The sequence below is a fragment of the Amblyomma mixtum genome, chromosome 7 (assembly GCF_055824585.1).
Source record: "Amblyomma mixtum isolate Tamu chromosome 7, ASM5582458v1, whole genome shotgun sequence".
Classification (NCBI taxonomy): Eukaryota; Metazoa; Arthropoda; class Arachnida; order Ixodida; family Ixodidae; genus Amblyomma; species Amblyomma mixtum.
Genome location: NC_143018.1, coordinates 5,260,034 through 5,279,008, shown reverse-complemented (window position 1 = coordinate 5,279,008; position 18,975 = coordinate 5,260,034). Strand labels below are relative to the sequence as shown.

The window sequence follows — 18,975 nt, the reverse complement described above, 5'->3', positions numbered from 1 at the left end:
GACTCGATACTCGCTGCCCTGGAGAGAGGGGGATCTCACAAGGACACAGCGAGAGACGCCACGGTGAGTAATGTGCGGTAATAGAGTGAGGCCATACGCTCGCCCCATGTTATACAAGGGTGCATCACCGCTGTTATTTACAGGCTCGTGACCCTCGTCGCTGTCTTAGGACACGGGCTTCCCGCGCCTGTTCCATTGTATAATATCCCAGTCTGCGAGCCGAGACGTTTTCGCATTGCTTCTTTGTTTCCCACAGTCTCCTTCAGTCGGCGCCGACGTCTGGTTATATTTTCGCGTCGAGTCATCGCGTCGCTCTATGTGCTGCACGGGCGCACGTGCGAGACGGGGAGAAAGGGGGTGCTGCTTCTGCGCGACGTTTCGGCTCTCGCGGGACGAGGGAAAACATTCCTAGCCGGATAGGTTCGGTGGCGCGTCACGAGCGCATATTAGAGCATATTAGCGACCGTGCGGCGATGTGCTTGCGCAGTGTGATTCACGGTTATTGGGCTGGCGGAGATCACGACATCGCCTCGGGGCCACCAAGTCGCCGCTCAGCGTGGAGGGCGACGGTGGCGCGAGTGCGCAGTGCAGCATGTCACCAAAGAAGCTGTTTGCTGCGATATACCCTGCGCACTTGGCTTCTTTTCAGCTTGCGCTTCGCTATGACTGAGTTATTCCTTCTGTGCCCCGACTTCATTAATGAATCGGAACGACTTCTCACTGAAATGCAGGGTCGCATACAGCAGGCGCCAGAGGCACTGCACTGCTGCCAGTGGCTTTTCGGCGGAAAGAAAATACGGCTGTTCTGCTTCAACCCAACTCGGATCCTACGCCGTCGGATTACTTCCAAAGGTGAAAGAACCCCTTTTAAGGTGTCGCTCTTTGTTCACGCGTTTTCGAAGGAGTACAGGCAAATACAGCACGGCTGCAGTAGAGACGAGCCGCATAACTGGCTGCAAGCTACTGGCAGCGAGCGCATCGAAGTAGAATGGGAGAACTTCGTGGCCGCTCGCAGAAATCCTAACTATTGGGCTTAGAACACACATAGGAACAGAGCAGTTCAGAACTGCTAAAATGCAGAATAGGACTGAAGGTTCAAAGTTAAGTACAGCCGCCTCGGCGGCTACGTGGTTATGGCGCCTGACTGCTGACCCCGAGGACGCGGGTTCGATTCCGGCCGCAGCGGTCGAATTTCAATGGAGACGAAAGTCTAGAGGCCCGTCTACTGTCCGATGTCAGTACACGTTAAAGAACTCCCGGTGATCGGTATTTGCAGAGCCCTTCACTACGGCGACCCTCATTGCCTGAGTCGCTTTCGGTCGTTGAACCCCCATAGACCATAGAAAATTGAATACACAATAAAGAGTTCTGAAACGCCTTAGAACTGTGGAATAAACAGCCCAGGATACGCTACTCACCGCAGTGATGACTCGGGATAAGAAATCTTGGATCAAAGTTCACTTGACGCCTTCTGTGCCACATGGAAATGAGCCTTAAAGGAATTCGGCACTTAAATCTTCGAGGCAAGCTGGCTCCGACCACCGCCTTGATATGACAGAACCCATCCACCCATGCAAGAGGTCACCAACACAGTGCCATCCGCATGCGTATGTGTGTGTATATATACAGGGTGTCCACGCTAACTTAAGCCAAGGGTTAAAAATAAAATATTTGAGGTAGGCCAGGGAAACCACTTACATACATCTACCAACCGGCTTGCGCACCATAGGCAATTTTTTTTTACAATTAATTAATTAGCAATTAAGATAATTTTTCTCAATTCGTAAATATTGACTTAGGCAGAAAACGCGAATAGCAAATTTGGAGAGCACCTTGAGAAACCCCCATTCCATTTGTTCGCGGAAAAGAAAACCTCACATGTATCTTTTTTCCGAGCTTCAAAGAAAGCCCGCGAAATACAAAAAACAATCACGTGACTAGCGCATTCGCTCGCCACGATTGTGCTGCTCTCAACCGTGGCTTGAGTGAACGAAATCAGCTGCTGTCAAGGCGCGACGACCTCAGTGCGCCGGCACGCCGATATGTCAACGGTGGTTGCGGCGCCCGCGCGAGCCAGTCTGCAAGCGTGACGGTGCAAGTTGCAGCGAACGCGCCGGGCATTGTGAGCTATGACATGGATGGCCAAAGGTGACAAATACAAATTCGACCAGTTTTATTCGCCACCGAGAGGCAGAAGAAGATAAGTAAAATACTTGCCTATTTTCTTTTGCCTCTCAGTGGCGAATAAAACTGGTCGCATTTGTGTTTGTCACCTTTGGCCATTCCATAGCGCACAACAGATTGCTTGTGGGGGCAGTGCCCGGCATCTTGGTTAATCTTGGTTATCTTGGTTAATAAAAAATAAGTTATTACAGTACCAACTCATGACATTTACAGTGTCAATTCGTAATTCAGCCACGGCCTGATCGTAATCAGTATGACCGGATACTAAAAGCGTGCATGTCATCTGCATACTGAGAGACCCGGCTATGATGAATAGCCTGACTGAGGTCGTTAACAAACAAGTTGAATAAAAGGGGTGCTAAAATCGATCCCTGAGGCACTCCAGTGGTCAAATGGCTGGACTTGCTTGCTTTTAACATTTCCGATAAAAACTACTTAGGTTCGACCATGCAAATAATTCTCAAGGAAAGTTGAGAAGGGCCCTCGGAAGCCATAGCTATGGAGTTTACAAAGTAATATATCATGGTTCACGGTGTCAAAAGCTTTTTATACGTCTAAAAATAATGCACACGCAAATTCACTGTTTTCGAAAGTATTGTTAAGGAAATCAGTTAATTCATCTAAAGTTAACCTAGTGCCACGTCTGAGAGTAAATTCACATTGGATTCACCCGCCGCGGTCGCTCAGTGGTTACGGCGCTCGGCTGTTGACCCGAAAGACGCGGGTCCGATCACGGCCGCGGCGGTCGAATTTCGATGGAGGCGAAATTCTAGAGGCCCGTGTGCTGTGCGATGTCAGTGCCGTTAAAGAAACCCAGGTGGTCGGAACTGACGGAGCCCTTCACTACAGCGTCTCTCATAGCCTGAGTCGCTTTGGGACGTGAAACCCCAATAAACCAAACCAATCAATTATATTGGATTCACATCGTCGCTCCAAAATAAGGGATGAATAACACGTATTTACCCAAAGGGGTTCGTGACTAGTACACGCATGCGCATGCAGAGAGCGATAGCCGTGGGCATCCGCGCGAGGCATAGAGTTTCTTACTATTACCTAGGGGGAAAGCTGGTGACCCCTCTATGGGAGTTTGCATGGAGATCCCTCGAGACCACTTCAGCCACCATGGGCGCTCAAAGCATCATGGGGCGGTGAGCTACCGACTGCAGAACTACTACTTTTGGCCAAAAAATAATAGAAAAATAAAGCTGTTCGATGTCTATAAATGTCTTATCATTCAATTGCATCAAACGAGCAGAAAAGCATTTAAGTGCAAAGTTTGCCCAAAATAAGAGATGGCTAGCTTTCCTATTGGCCAAGTAATGAACACTACAAAAACTAAAATTTCGTGATTAACAGGCGCACTGTTAAAAGTAAATATGTTTCCAAAAAAATGTTGTTGCTTATATACTTTAAGAGGTTTTTTAATGGCATTCTGAAAAAAAAAATAAACCTTTTATTGGCGTCGTGTGCTGTTGCGATTTCGCTACTATGGCTTTTGCACACTGCGTTCGCGCTAAAGTCGTCTGCGCACACACGAACACCATTTTCGGAATGAAACGTCTTAGTAATGACACTCCGTGTTCCCGAAAAACTACGACTGTCCCGCAACCACGATAATAAAGTCGGTCGTGCCCGCAACAATTAGCTCACCGCCCCATGATGCTTTGAGCGTCCATGGTGGCTGAAGTGCAGCGCCGCCAGCTTTCCCTCTAGGTAATAGTAAGAAACTCTATGGCGCGAGGCAATGGTCGTGAACTCTTCGCAGAGCGCGCTATGCACCGGAGACCCGTGAAGCGAGCATGATGCAGAGTGGCAAAATGGAAGGTCGTCGCATGTCGTATGCTGCTCTGGGGGTGTGTTCTCCACGCAGTGAATTGCAGTGCGCGCAAAGCTTCTGGGCGTCAGGAGCCGCGGTAGAGAAGCACCGGGGGGGAATGCGATGGAAAAGCGGCCGCTCGGAGCGGCAGTCTGGAGGCGTGCCGTCCGAAGACCCGTTTCTCCCGTACTCGGAGGGAGGGTTCAGCGGAAGATGGCGAGCGGCAACATTACCATACGCCGTTAGCATGAAGTGAAGCCGCGTTTAACCTACTCTCGCTCAACAAGGCCGGCCCGCTGAGTCTAAATTAGTGTTCTCAAGCCGTGTTTTCCGGGGATGCTCACGGGTCATTCGAACGCGTGACTCGGTCGATCCATCACTGTTGACGCTTGGCTACTGAATGCGTCGCTCGTCCTGGCTAATCTACGCTCAAACTGTCGGCGACTCGGGCTGTTTGCGTTTAGAGGGCTGGTGTACGGACGGCTCGGATGCATTGTGGTGTACTGCGGAGTTGTCTGTCGCTCTCTGCAGATCGCACGGCCGCTGCTGCCCGAAAACTTGCGCCCAGCGTTACCGCCACTAATTTTCACTCACACCGCCGCGGTGGCTCAGCGGTTATGGTGCTCGGCTGGTGACCCGAAAGACGCGGGTTCGATCCCGGCCGCGGCGGCTAGAATTTCTTTGGAGGAGAAATTCTAGAGGCCCGTGTACTGTGCGATGTCAGTGCACGTTAAAGAACACCAGGTGGTCGAAATTCCTGGAGCCCTTCACTACGGCGTCTCTCATAGCCTTAGTCGCTTTGGGGCGTTAAACCCCATAAACCAAACCAAACCATTTCTCACTCACGGAAGCGGACGTCCAGTCGGCATTCCTCAGAGTGCCCCCGCAAGAACATCAAAGACTCAACAATTCCGCCCAAGGAGCCGTTGTGAAAGAGCGCATAAGCGAAAACGCTGTAACGTAATACCTCAGTTTTTAAGTGCAGCAGGCGACAACTAAAATTCTGCAGCAGCGCCTCCCCCCCTTGCTTCGACTTTAATCGCATTGGTCCTTGCCGTCTCGCGATATATCATGCATAGCTAGCGGGAGTGGCCATCAAATCGGGTCACAGAAATCATTACTGCCGCAGTCATAGTAAGCGGCAATGAATGCATTGGCTGAGGACTCCGGCAACGACCTGCCGAGATCCACGAGCGAGGCAGAATGTATCGCCTGCGGCAGTGCACACTTGTAGCAGTGCAAAAGCTGACTCCCGCAGGGGTCGTTAATTGTCAGAGCCACTGAGAAGGGGGACCGTTCATGTCCAACATTCTCGGACAGAAATTTTGAAAATTGTAAGATACTCTTATGGGAAATATTAAAGGCATCGTCCATTCTTCTGATATATAGCAAAGTCTCTCTTTTAAAGTGTTCCCCTCGATCGCATCGAACAGTTAAGAATTCCATATAAAACCAATGGGGAAGGCTTTTGACGACAGCAAAAAAGTTAATACAAAAAAAAAATGCACGACTGCCGTCGGATATACTGATTGTTATAGTGAAATCTTGCATTATGTGCAAAAATTGCGTTCATACATGGTTTGCCGCTCAAAAATGCTTTTGTCCGGAATTGTTGGGCCTGAATGACTGAATGAGGAGTGAGCGCAGCCTTCTGCCTTCGCCCCTGGGGGGTCGAGAGTGACACCAGCATCGCTAAGACTTCAGTGACGAAACTCGAGTCATTCCGTGCACACATCGCGCATACAAAGGGTGTCCCAGATAACTTGGACCAATGTTTATAAAAAAAACTAAGCGTTCTTCAGAAAATCGCGTGGATGTTGTTAAGGTTTATCTGAAGTTACACCACCATTTTTTTTGCTCTTCCTATTTGAATAATTAGTCAAGATAAATAAATTAACTTTTTAAATATATCTTGAAATGTTCAGGCGTCAGTAGGAAAGTTGTGGAGCTCCACAAATATTGTCTAGCCCAGGCACTTCCAACGAGATAAACTTAGCGTGGCCGTTTTTATTCGGGAAAAGCCAAAAGCCCGCGGAGTTAAAAAAAATACCACTGACAGCGCGCTCCGTGCGCCCGGATGCGCCACGATTACAGCGCTCTCATCCGTGCTTTGTAAAAAACTTCACTCGCCTCACGCCTTTCGTGCTGCTCAAGACAGAGCTTCGCGTTGTGCTTGGTTCCAAGATAAGCGCCAGTGGGTTCGGGCGGCAACTGAAAGCGCGGCTCCCGTTTTTCAGCGTAATTCACACGACCTTGCCAGGCTAGTTATATGCGTCTTTGCTTGCTGAAATCTTGCTCCCAAATTCAAACTCATGAGATTGTCATCGTTCCTCCGCATGCATTCTGCTAACGTGAGAGTGCAGTTATCGCCGCAGAAACGGGAGCCGTGCTTTCAACTGCCACCCGAACCCATTGGCGCTTGTCTGGGAACCAAGCTCAACGCGAAGCTGTGTCTTGGGCAGCACGAAAGGCGTGAAGCGAGTGATGCTTTTTACAAAGCACGGATGAGAGCGCTGTAATCGCGGCGCGTCCAGGCGCACGGAGCGCGCTGTCACGTGCTATTTTTTAAACTCCGCGGGCTTTCGTTTTTTCCCGAATAATAACGGCCACGCTAAGTCTATCTCGTTGGAAGTGCCTGGGTTGGACAATATTTATCTCGACTAATTATACAAATAGTAGCGAAAAAAATGCTGCTGTAACTTTAGATAAACCTTAGCAACATCCACGCGACTTCAGGTCTGAAGAACGCTTAGTTTTTTTAAGTCTTGGTCCAAGTTAGCTGGGGCACCCTGTATACGCGAGCAGTCTACACGACACGACTCTTGTCTTCAACTCGTGCTATGCGCTTCCTCTCTCCTGGAAGTCTTTGCGAGAGACGTCTGTTGGTGTTGGGCTGTCTGAGGACGGCAACAACTGCCTCTGAAAAGCCTTTAGAGGGAGACCACTGCGTAACATCCGATGCGACAATCTTGCGGGAGCAGAATGATTTACCCACAATGATTAGTTTGATGTTTTCACTCTACTCAATGTATTATGAGAGTAATCACTCGTATGTATCCACCGCGGTGGCTCAGTGGTTATGGTGCTCGGCTGCTCACCCAAAAGACGCGGGTTCGATCCCGGCCGCGGCGGCTAGAATTTCTTTGGAGGAGAAATTCTTGAGGCCCGTGTACTGTGCGATGTCATTGCACGTTAAAGAACCCCAGGTGGTCGAAATTTCCGCAGCCCTCCACTACGGCGTCTCTCATAGCCTGTGTCGCTTTGGGACGTTAAACCCCATAAACCAACCAAACCTAAACCAGCATCCACCCAAGCGCACCATACGGCTACAGCACGGGGGATTCCCCTCTGCTCCACAACAGCGTTCCCACTTCGAGGCAGCGGTCGGCGTTTCTGGCATATGCCCTGAGGTCTACTCCCCTTCCTGTCAGCTATGTGGCTAACATGCCACTCTATGCCACATACTCTGGGCTTTCCTTCCGGACTCCTCTCCTCGAGGTTTGCAGCCCTGAAATCCAGACCAGTGGGAGGCCGCATTGCTCAGTTCCGACTTGGACACACAGATCCGGGTTGTGACAAGAACCCTAGAAGTCGCCGAACGCCACGGGCTCATGGTCGTTTGATGGGGCTATAACCCCACACCACCTGCTACTTTTGTCGGCGGAAATCAAGTTTATCCTCCTCCTCCCACTTCGAGTTGGTGATCAGTTCGCTCTCTCCTACCGTAAGCTCAGCTTCTAGAGCGACTGCCCCAGTGAGGTGGTCGTCCCGGGTTCGAGCCCCGGACCAGGAGTAACTTTTCAACCATGAATTTCTTGTAGAAGCTGCACATATCTTTCCTCTAGGCGTATGACCGCGCTTGGGTGGATGCTAATGAGTAACTACTTTCTACTTACAAATATACCACTCCTCCTTGGAAGATTCCCCTAAGCATTAACTGGCTGCGACATAATAACTAGCGCTAAAAAACACAACGGGGACAACCGACGGGAAGCACGATAGCGTGTGCTTTTCGTTGTCCTTGTGTTTTTTGGCGCTAATTAGTAAGTCGCAGCCAGTCAATCAAGAGAACAAACTAGCCCGACTTTCTTCCTTAATCGCGCTCTAAACACTGCACCAGCACTTCTCTACTGAATGTTTTTATTCTAAGCTGAGGTTTCACACACACCGTTTAATTTTTCTAGAGGGTTGGGTGCTGTTTCTGGAGGGCTTCCCCACTGCGTCTTTAAATTAGATTTCGCCGTCGCTCTGTTGTTCCGCCGGTGTTTCTGGGGGGTGGAGGCCTTATGCAGGTGGTAGAGCCAAAGTGGTGCTTGGCTGGGCAGCCCCCTAGCCAGAGGGTTGCTTTCGCAGTTAAACAGACTATCAGGTTGGCATACGCGTCATCATTCTGCTTACTGGCGACAATCCTATTGCAAATGTGGAAATTTCCAAAGGTTGTACACGCGCCAGTCGAGACGCGCTACGGGTATTTGCGAGACTGGTTCCACCGATAGCGGATTCCACGAAGACTCATCACCAGTCTGACTACGCTCTCCCATATATCTCCAATTAACCCTGTCCTGAGTAAGCTGCCGCCACCGTACGTCAGCAAACTTCTTAATCTCGTTACGCTTCCCTTGCCTTGGAATCCACACCGTTGCGCTTAAGGACCAGCGGTCATTTTGCATTTGCCTTACACGCCCTGACCAAGCCCATTTCTTCTTCTTGATGTTAACTAGGATGTCATTAACCCGTGACTGATCCCTGCCCCACTCTGCCCTCTTCGTGTCGCTTAACGATACACCTATCATTTTCCTTTCCATAGCTCGCTGCGCTGTCCAAGCTGAACGTTAGTCTCCACGTTTCTGCCCCATAGGTGAGTACTACAGCTGTTGTATACTTTTCTCTTGAGGGATATTGGTAAACTGCCATTCATGATCTGAGAGCATAGGCGCCGAGTTTTCAATCTGCCGGGGAGGACGGGGGGGGGGGGGGGGGGGTTGCCGTTAGCGCCTTCTCTCTTTTTCATTCGTCCTCCCCCTCATCCGGGCATGTTCCTTAATCGGCAAGAGATATTTGTTTATTTTACTCTCAGGATATAGAGTACAGTACAGAGGGTGACGGCAATTCGCAGCAATATAGAAGATTTAAAAAAAGGGTAAGGGGGCCAAATACTGATCCCTGAGGAACCCCAGAACCAAGTGGTAAAAGTAGAGGAGTCAGCGTCATTAATTCTGACAAATTCCACACGAGACGAAGGAAATCCACGGATCCAGTTAAGAACTACATGTTCAATGTTCAGTACACTTGGTTTATGTTATAACAATGAGTTATTAACTTTATCGAATGCTTTACCAAAGTTAGGAAATATGCATTGGTGAAAACAGCGCGAAAGAAGAAGCCCGAAGGCGAAACGAGGAAGTGACAGGAAAGAGCGCTGACACATAACGAAGGGCCCACTGTATAAGAAAGGTAATCTAGCAGAACTTTTTGCTGGGCTAGTTGGTCCATTCTGACATTGGTGAAAACAGCGCGAAAGAAGAAGCCCGAAGGGCTTCTTCTTTCTTCCTCCTCGTTTCCTCCTCGTTTCCTCTTCGTTTACTTCCTCGTTTCGCCTTCGGGCTTCTTCTTTCGCGCTGTTTTCACCAATGTCAGAATGGACCAACTAGCCCAGCAAAAAGTTCTGCTAGGAAATATGCAGTCAGGTGAAAAAGTGGAGTCCACATAGAAGTGGAAGTCGTAAGAGAAGGAAAGTAGTTTAATGTCACAAGAGAGAAACTTTCGGAAGCCATGCACTGTTTGAGAGAAGAAATTGTAATCCTCCGGAAAATTAACAAGATCTGTAAATATATGTACCATTATTTTACATGCTACTCATCTCAAAGATATGGGTCCGTGGTTAGATGGATTCTGTTTATCTGCAGCTTTATGTACTGGTATGATCAAAGCAGTCTTCCAGTCTTCAGTAGTACACCATGATGATACGATTGTGAGTATATATGCATGCATTTCATCATGATACAACTATACTCTTTAGCATTCCGTATAAATTTGCCATTTATACCATCGATTCCGCTAGAAATGTTAGTTTGAAATCGATAATCGGTATGATGCCCTGCAAGTCGAACATGGTGGGATCCATCGCGAAATGATCGCACAGTTGGAGATTGGGACGTTGGGCAACATTGGATCCGTAGCAGAAGATATGCTGCCCCCTGACCCCATCCGCTAAGTACCACCCCTATCGCTAATGACATATAGCAATGACATACGACATATCGCATATCACTAGTGACATATTACCGGGATTTTCAGCGCAGCGAAGACACACGCAGGAAAGAAGACAACACGGGCGCTTACTACAGCTGTTTAATCAGGTGAAGGCGGTCGACATATGTAGCCCTCCCTGCTGAAGCGCACGTACAAGAAAACTAGCAACGATCTTATCAGAGTAGGACTGAAAGAAATTTCCGCTCAGCTTCACGAAGGAAAACTGGTGTGTCACTGGCAAAGCTCGAACACGCCTTTTAAGAGCGTTAGTTTTTACTCATCACGTTTCGAGATTTCGTGGGGTCTGCTACTACCCTGAGATCACAGCGCCATCTGTGGCAGCAACTACTCATCATGTTTCGAGATTTCGTGGGGTCTGCTACCACCCTGGGATCACCGCACCATCTGTGGCAGCAACTAGAAAACAGCACACCTCGCATTGATACTTGTAGCGCCATCTACAATAGCATTGTAGAAACAACCACCTGCCGCGTGCCAATGGTGACGTCACGAGCCATTATGGTGGTCTCTCATAGCCTGAGTCGCTTTGGGACGTTAAACCCCATAAACCAAACCGAACCAACCATTATGGTGGATAGAGGTGGAACTATGTGAATATTTGTGTGACAGTAGGTTGCAATATGTACTATCAGCGTCAACTGAAACGCGAACAAGCCAATTGAAACGCGAACAGCACAACTCGCAGATATTATACTAGGGAGGCAAAATACATGAGCAGTTGATTTGCCCATCGAAACCAAAAAGACCGCTCTTCTGAAATATTAATAGCCCACGCCTGTATTTCACCTCCAGCCTCTAATATGCTTGATTTTTTGTGCTCGCGTTTCAGGTGTTTTGTTCGCATTTCATTTGACGCTGATAGTACAAGTGAAATGTTTGTGAGTGTGTTTATCGTATGGGAAAATAAACATATAAATTCTTATTTCCATTGGTGCACCTCCCTTCAACCTCATTCATATCAATTCTAGTAAACCAAACAGCTGCTCGGTACTTCAACGTCTTCCAGACGGTGGCGGCCTTTTTTGATGTAAAAGGATTTCAGAGTTTCACGAGCCGTCTGTTGTCTGCCTCTACACAGAATCCTCACATCGCGGAACCGTAGTGCGCAATTGGTGCAAGCCCTACTACAGCGTTCGACCATGTCTCTCACCCTCATTATTTCAATATCGTTTGCATGTTCCCTAAGTCGGTCATTCACGCAACGTCCCGTCTTTCCAGTATTGGATTTTCCGCAGGACAGCGGAATTTCATAGATGTCGTTAGTGACACACTTTACGAAACGCTGGCCATGCCTCTTCTGGCAGCCGACCTTTTGGCTTTCGCAAGTTTTGCGACTGCTTAGCTGGGCAAGCTTGCGGGGAGCAGAAAAAACTACCGGTACATCAATCCGGCTGGCCACTTTCTTCAGGCTGTGAGTGGCTTTGTGAGTGTAAAATACCCCTACAGGCCTCTCATTTGCCGCCGGTTCAATTCTGCTTGCTCCAGCCCCCATCTTCTTCAGAAGCATTTCCGTCACAGGTACCACAGGCATTAACTCTCTTAAATGCTAATAGCATTGCCCTCATTGTCTCTTAACGAATACACCTGGTTTTTCCTTATGCCTCTTCGCCGCAAGGCTACCTCCGTTCTTCAGAGCATGCTCTATTCTCTCAATATTAAACTTCCTCAAGTCGGCTACCTGCGCTTGCTGATCAACTTATCTCCGCCATTCTGTTCTGTCTTAGGGGCAAGACGCCTGCATGCTTTGGCGTTTCTTAATCAGATCTTTGTCTCCTGAGATAGCCTGCCGCCAAACTACCGCCAACTTCTGCTGCGCATTCCGCAACGATATATTGTGAGATTATCGTTCATTGCTTGAACACTAAGGTCGTCGTCTTCAGTTAAAGGCAAATATCTGTTCTGCAAAGACGTCCTGAATTCCTCTGCCTTCCCTCTAACGAAGACTATTGGGAAGAAAAAATTGCCGACGATTACGTTACTTCCTAATGCGAAATTTGAGCGCAGCTCAACAGCTGTTTCAGCTTTTCGGTAGACTGAGGCAAAGAATTCGGACAAGACATGTATGTACAATTAGAGACAACCTGTTATTTTTCACACATATTACAAGTCATGGTTGTCATGAAGGAAGTTTGTGGACGGAGAAATAGATGGATATATGCTCGACTTGCTGCACCAATGCCCGATTCTCAAATACGAGGTCTACGCAAGTATTTCGCGAGGTTGTCACAGCCGTGGGAGGCGTTACGAACGAGAGGAACGGGATGTTCTCCCGCATAAGCGGTAAGAGATTACCGTTTGTCTTTATATCTGCATTAAAGTCCCCACCCATCCTGTAACCCTGGCAGGTGGCAGCGTTTCTGCCACAACGTTGTCAATGCCAAAGCATGCAGCGCACATCTCTCACTACCGCCGCATAGCTTAAAGCACGATTGAGGTGTCCATTGTTCCAAGAGGGCAGTTATGCGCCTTCTATCTGGATCAGGGGTCCACGGAGATGTGTGAGACAGGTACTGCGCATTTCCTTTCCTCAAAAACCAATTTACAAATTTTACCCTCTGCTTTCCAAGTCCCCGCTCTAATGGTTTCGCAGCTGTGGGAGACAGATAGTGCGCATTTCCTTTCCTCAAAAAAAAATACCGAAGACACTTTGGAAATTCTAAAGTGTGCTTGGCGAAAGCCTTGTGGTCAACCCACTGCCGCTTCCCCGAACCGCTTTGCGCGGAATCACAGGGCTACTTCGTAGCCATGCGTCTCACTCACTCGACTGCAACGATACGTCTGGCGAAGGAGCGGCGGTGACGCGCGCGCGCTCGTTCTACCGCTACTGTGTGACGTCACGGTTGCTATGCCCAATGGCGCGCCGGCTGCTAAGGAGGGGAGGAGGTTGCGCTTTTACTTTCTCCTTTCCAAGCTCCCGCTCCATTGCTTTTGCAGCTTAAAGGGTGTCCACTGCTGGTTACAACGGACAACGGCGACGCCGCGAAACGCAGAAACGGGCGCCTGAGAGCTGGGGCCGAATCCACGAAAGTGTTCGCTTTGGAACGCGTTCGCTTTGCCGTGACGTCATTTTGACGTTGACATCGGCGGGAGAAGGGTGGGAGGAGCACTGCGGGAGGACAAGGGGGCAGGCAACAGCCAATCGGCTTTGTTGGGCGGTCCCATCTCGGTTGCTTGTATATTTAAGGGACCATATGCTAACTTCTTTGCGTTTTTAACCTCTAAATGAATGCGTTTGGCTACAATACTGCAAATTTATTACTCAGAGCCTATAAAATAAGCATATAATTTATTTTGAGACGGTTTCAATGCTTCTTGATTGGTTTTTCTTTTGCGTTCCCGAGAGGGCGCTCTCAATTGTGTTGTTTTATTTCGTGTTCGCGAGAGGGTGATAGGCATTTTGAACTTGCGCGGGAGACTTTCACGTGTCAGCACTTGTCAGCTTGACATATTCACTAGTCATAAAAGCCTGCGTCTCTAAGGCGGGGCTAAGACTCTTGGGCGCAATTATGGCGATCATCGTACCGTCGACGCACCCGACGACGCCGGGGATGAGATCACGCTCCAAAAACTCTGCCTTGGCGCGGTGCTTCTCCTCGGGAGTCGAAGGAAACGACACCCAGTTTTTCTCCGTGCCGACACGCACGATTGCCTGAGCGACGGCCAAAATCGTCCGGTTCACAGACGACTGCAAGAGCCGTATAGTTGCCTCGCTGCCGACTGCCGCCTGGAAGCCCCCGGTAGCGAAGAACCCTAGGGCGCAGAGTACTTTTCGCTCTGTTGTGAGCGCACTTTTCCACGTTGGTCCAAGGTGGGGTATGAGATCTTCGCATAGCTGGCGTACAAGTAAGTAGCTTCGACCGCCTGAAGTGCCTTCGGAAAGCATCGTCAGGCATGTCGAAAGGATTGTCATGCACGCGCGACCGCCGAGGCCGCCGATCACATTCGCTGAGCACCGCGAACAACAGCGGGGCGGCGGGAGGTACCGGCATGTCTCTCCTCGCGCTGAAGCGAACGCCACTTTCAGAGTTCCGCACACAGCGACCGAACGCGTTCTCTTTCACTTGATTGACATGTCTCGTGACGTCAACAAAATCCGTGTTCCCGCCTCCCTGAAGTGACGTCACCGCCAGCGGTGACGACACTCGACCAATGGAGCGAGGTGGCAAGAGAGAAAGCGAACGCGTTCCAAAGCGAACTCTGTCGTGGATTCGGCCCCTGAGCTCTAAAACAGCGCGGCCAGGCACATGGGAAATGGCGAGAGGTTGAAGCAGTGTCGCCAAATAGGGGGCGCAGCTGCTTTGCCTAAAAGCGCCGCCAGCCAGACAGGCACGAGCAGCTCAACTCGGAGAAACCAGTCTGATTTGACTTATCTGCAGCAAGTGATGCACATTTCGTGCATGCAAGCACGCCTCCCATTCGCAGGATGACAGGAATGGTGAGTGCCTTCGGGGAGCTTGCGATGTATATGTGCGGAATCGGGCAGTGAAAGCGTACGCTCACAGCACGGACCGCTGTGTTCGGGCGCATTCCACACGTAATTTCGTATCGTGCGGTTTGAAGGCGCGAAGGCAGCAAACAGAAAGCGCGCAACAAGGACATCACATAGAGTTTCTTACTATTACATGGAGGGAAAGCTGGCAACCCGTCTATGGGAGTTTGCATGGAGGCCCCTCGTGACCACTTCAGCCACCATGGGCGCTCAAAGCATTATGGGGCGGTGAGCTACCGACTGCAGAACTACAACTTTTGGCCAAAAAATAATGCAAAAATAAAGGTGTTCGATAAATACGAATGTCCTAACATTCAATATCCTGTCTGTAAATTGCAACAAACGAGCAGAAAAGCCTTTAAGTGCTAAGTTTGCCCAAAATGAGAGACGACTCGCTCTCCTATTGGCCAAGTATTGAACACTATAAAAACTAATATTTCGTGCTCAACAGGCGCGGTTTTGAAAGGAAATAGGTTTTCAGAAAAAAAATTGTTCCCTAAATACTTTAAGAGGTTTTTTAATGGCATTTTGGAAAAGTGAAACCTTTTAATGGCGTTGTGTGTTGTTGCGGTTTCACTACTATGGTTTTTACACACTCCATTCGCGCGAAAGTCGTCTGCGCACACACGAACAGCGTTTTCGGAATGAAACATCTTAGTAGCACCACTCTGTGTTTCCAAAAAAAACTACGACTGTCCCGCACCAGGTAGCTCACCACCCCATGATGCTTTGAGCGTCCATGGTGGCTGAAGGGCAGCGCCGCCAGCTTTCCCTCTAGGTAATATTAAGAAACTCTATGGGACATCAGGGCTCCGTATAACAATGAGCTTTGCGATCAGAGGATGCTCGTCAGGTGTAACGCCGTTGTTCTTTTACTAATCGACACGGGCTGCCGGATTATGGGCAATCCCGCGTGCAAGAAATCTCGGCGACGCTGCCTCAAGCGGGGAACAGCAGAACACATCGCGCGACCAGGAAGGGCGAGAAAGACGCATGCAGTCCACCTTGACGCTGAAGAAACGCTCATGTCTGCTCTCAAAGAGTGAAGCTCATCCACACAACTCACCGACAGGCTGCGACTGCGCCGACCCAACTGCGGCGCAAGCGTAAGACAGGTTTAAAAATGCCTGCCGTGTTTAAATTAAAACAGTGTGTTTGCAAAACGCGTTCTAATGAGAATAAATCATTTCGTCGGGATTCTGTTTATTGAGTTTCCATAAGAAATTGGCCGTCGAGTTTCACTCGAACCTCTGTGCAGAGTTATAGTCGAGAGTTTATTGACCCCGGTCAGTATGCTAACTTTTAATTGAGTTTTGGTGACACGCAGTTAACTAATACGGCAGTATGTTCCTGTTTTGCGATGAGTGTACTGAACTTTCCCCTATTAAGGCACAATCGAGGACATATTTTTAAGTCTCCCTCAGCTAAACGGCTTGTATAGCGCTAGTCTCCAGGGCCTACTCTTTGCCAAGTAGATTGTGAATACTATAATCAGTATTTATGTTTGGAGGTCTAAAGTCTAGAAATACTCCGAACAATATTTTTTTATAATGTTTCTGATGCATCACATAGAAGGGCTAAGGTAATTCTCGCATACACATACTCTAAACACCCACAGTATGATTATAAATGCAACTTCGGCTCAAGCATTGAAGTTCCAGGACCACACCCGTCAGTTGTTGGAGCAAACAGCTTGTACCAACACTCTGAAATGGGCAAGTAGTAGCAAGGTCTACAATACGATGCAATGCAGCGCAAATGCAATCTCACCTGTCTCGGTATACGGTACTCCGTGGTCACGCTTATTTACTAGGCATAAAGAGTTTACAGATGTTAATTAAAGTGCTCTAAAGGGTTACGGATCCATTTGTGTGTAGTATAGTGCAGGCACGTGAGACGAGATATAACTGCAAAGTTATTGTATTTTCCTGCACTAACAGTGTAAAAAAAAAAGCTGATCAATGCCTGAAGTATGATCATTGCTTGTCTGCGTGACATTTTCTTACCGTTCAATTAATGTTTTATTATTGTTACTAGCCTTGCAATGTTTCATTGATGTTGTTTCCATGTACTACTTTCACCATTAGTTAGGATTTTCGTGTTCACCGTTCCGTTAGAATAAATAAAAGCGCAGGAGAGTTCGTTCTTGAGCGTAGTTCAGCTCATATTCAGCTGATTTGCAAGCATTTGAGGTTGCTCAGTTTAGATCCAAAGAACCTTTAGGCAATCGATATTCGGTGCAGTCAAATAAGTAGAGAACATTTTAACACCTGAGAGATTGAACTCAGTAATATTCTGGTTCTAATCAGTTGATGTTGACCCACAAGGACTCGTTAAGTGACCGGTTGAAATTCAGTGAGCCTTTTTGAGACGGAATGCGGACAAGTGTAGGACGTTAGTATGCGGCCCGATGTAACGTAACCATGTGCTTCAATTTATCGCCCTGCATATAGAGAAGGCGTGGCGCTACTATAGAGACCACGATGAGGTGGGAAACAATGAAGACGGAATGAAATTGGAATAGAATCTCGCCAACGCATCTCTCTCGCTTGTATAAGCGACTGCTTGAGTGGCGCAGCATGTTCTCTGCCAAGGCTTGAAAAAGCTCATTTCGGTTGAAAAGAATACTTTGAGCGATTCGTCCCATGCTTTTCGTCGCATAACGATGTTGCTTTCATCCATGGTCCGCTATACGCAATCACGATGCAGTATACTGCGCGGTGAGAACGTACAGAAGGTACTTCCCATATCTGCTCATGAGAAGTTCCCCCAGCGTTGCAGTACATGTTTACAGGCTAGACATGCCTGAGCTGCAAGCAAACGTTTCGTTCGGAAACGGGAGATTCTATCACGACGCGGCGAGGCGCTGTCGAAACATCGGGGAACGTAGTTCGCGGTGCGCGCGCTGCCGAGGCAAAGCCAACGACACACGTCCGCAACATAACGCGAGCGAAAACGGCATGCCCCGAAGCGTAGTACTGATCCACTCCTCGAGCGTTTCTTCCCACCAACATTGAAGAGAATTGCCGGTACGCTTACCTGCTCCGCGGCGCGGCGGTGGTCCAAGTTCGCCCGGCAACACAACAGTCCTCGTCTGCGGCGGTCATCGGCGACTCTCGCACGTCCCGGCCGGCAGCACGCGTCACGCAGCAGCCTGCGGCCGCATCCGAAGAGCCCCACCTTCCGCAGACCAATGGCAGCGCGCTCCGGTTGGCCTGCCTCGGGAGGCGCTGCCCAATCAGCGAGTGAGAGCCGCCGCCGCCGGCTCTGATTGGCCGCTGTTTTTTTTTTTTTTGCGCACCTGTGTCGGATCAACCAATCGTAGCGCCGCAGCTCCGACGGTGGGCTGAGGCCCCGGGGTGTTCCTTTTGCGCCCAGGGACCGCCAGCGATGCCAGCTGTTTGTTGCGCAGATATACGCGTGACCACGACAGGCTCGATTCTTGCGGGAGCGAGGCTCGGGCCGATCGATGGCTCCGTCCAAGGCTCGCTCGTTTTTCTTCCCTGCGATGGAGAGGTGGCCCGCGGCGGCGGAGAGCGCGTACTACGCACGCTCTTGAATGTACGCGCGCGTCGCAAGGCGAGAATCAACATCTGTTGAGAAGAAAAAAAAACGCGTTTTTATTGCAGGCGAAATGTGAAAAAGAGGGCCCATATGTGGTCCCTTTTTGTCGCTGCAACACTCGTGGTAAGGGTGGGTGTAACGACAGGTTGCGCCATCACTGTCTCGCAACGTGTTAGCGCGAGGTGACAGTCCTGACTGCATCGCTCGCGAGCCGATCCACTTCATTCGGAACTGGCAGCGGTGCATTGCGATAACGACTTCGGAAAGGAGCCCGAGAGTTTGGTGCTTTAATGGGGTGCAAGACTATCAGCAGGGTGGGTACGTGCACAAAAATGGGCCAAAAAAAAACGCAACATAAAGTGAACAAATTATTTCAGTGCTGTTAAAAACGTTAGCAAACCTTTCGGAACTCTGTAGTTGTTGTAAGGTTGTTCAACAAAGACTGACTCATTCGTTGCACTGGACGTCAGCACACGTCATGCTTGCGTTGGCATCGTGATGGTTAAAGCACCACGCTGTTTCTTCCTACTGACTCGTTTTAACGTCCATTAAGTACATGCAGAGTTTTTGGAAGGGCAACTAGCGATGTTACACAAAGTGGCCATCATCCAAGTGCGCAATTAAAGGACAGCAGCCAATATAACATACA

General features: G+C 49.2%; 1 protein-coding gene across 1 annotated transcript in view; it reads right to left on the bottom strand.

Annotated features, from left to right (window-relative positions):
• Positions 1-17,836, bottom strand: part of LOC149334836 (uncharacterized) — an 84,583-nt gene extending 66,747 nt beyond the window's left edge. Inside the window, exon 1 of the mRNA XM_089551464.1 lies at positions 17,802-17,836. The gene's annotated coding sequence lies outside the window, so the exon portion shown is untranslated. The remainder of the gene's footprint in view (positions 1-17,801) is intronic.
• Between the last annotated feature and the right edge of the window lie 1,139 nt (positions 17,837-18,975).